Raw genomic sequence first — 1,182 nt, 5'->3', positions numbered from 1 at the left:
GGACCAATGTTTGGCATTTTTCCCCCTAGGTGTTGTTTTTTGTATGTAAATGAAATTTGTAACTTTGAAAGATGAAAATTTTTGCACCTTTACTTATGCAAATGTCAGATCTCTGGCCAAGAGGAAAAAAATGAACAGCGACTCAAGCGGTGGAACTAATAAATGGCAATTCATTTTGCAATTGAAACAGACAGAAAAGAATGTGCATATGTAAAAACGCTTTCAACAATTAATTCAAGACTCATTGTTGATAAGACTAATATCTTGGCACGCTAACGAACTCAACTTTGCTCTTTGTCACGTATAAGCATTGACGTGCCGCTAATTTCTAAGCTTTATCGTCAAAGCAGTTTTGACAGCTGTTCGTCGCAAATGTTTTCCGACTGAATTTACTAATTTCTGACGTATTCAGAAATAGCCCAATGTTTGATCAACTTCAACGATGAAAACAAGCCTGAATCATCATAACTTCAAAAGCAGAAGCAGTAACAATTTTAAAAAATACTTCGTAAGCAAATAATTCTTAAATAACTAAGTTCAACTTTAAATACTTTACTGCTTTCTTACTATTCAAATTCAAATTCATATATGTATATATTACGAATACCATTCATTTCAGACTTTTTTTTACCTTTTTAATAAATTTTCTGTTCTAGAGAAAAGTGAATTACACCTCGATATTTATTGAATTTACAAATTATTATTTTTACAAACATTTTCATGCGACGTTTTAAAAATATGTATAATTGTACATCTTTATAATTGCTAAACTCACTGTATGAGCAAAAACACGAATCACTATTTGTTGTATGTGAAACGTTTACTGTAAGTTTAAAGTTTAAAAGAAAATTTCTGAAGAAAATAACGTTGCAGACAGTTCAACTTAATTTTAGATTATATTTTGACATAATTTATCTATTTTAAAAGAATGCTGTCAAAAACAGCCTTGCTAATTACTACATGATATGCTCAAATTATATATACATATCTCTACATCCATATATAGAGTTTAGCTATTGTATTTGCAGCTACAAAAAATGAAAATTTACTCACATACTGCAGTACGCATAATACTTTTTGTTTGAAAAGTTTAATAACATTTTAAAAATCTATTTTTAGTTTTCATACTTCGAAATTTTTAATAAAATATTTTTATAATTGTCTCAAAACTGTAAAACTTTT

This window comes from Trichinella spiralis, assembly GCF_000181795.1.
Source record: "Trichinella spiralis strain ISS 195 chromosome Unknown Scfld5887, whole genome shotgun sequence".
NCBI lineage: Eukaryota > Metazoa > Nematoda > Enoplea > Trichinellida > Trichinellidae > Trichinella > Trichinella spiralis.
This window is presented reverse-complemented; position numbering follows the sequence as displayed.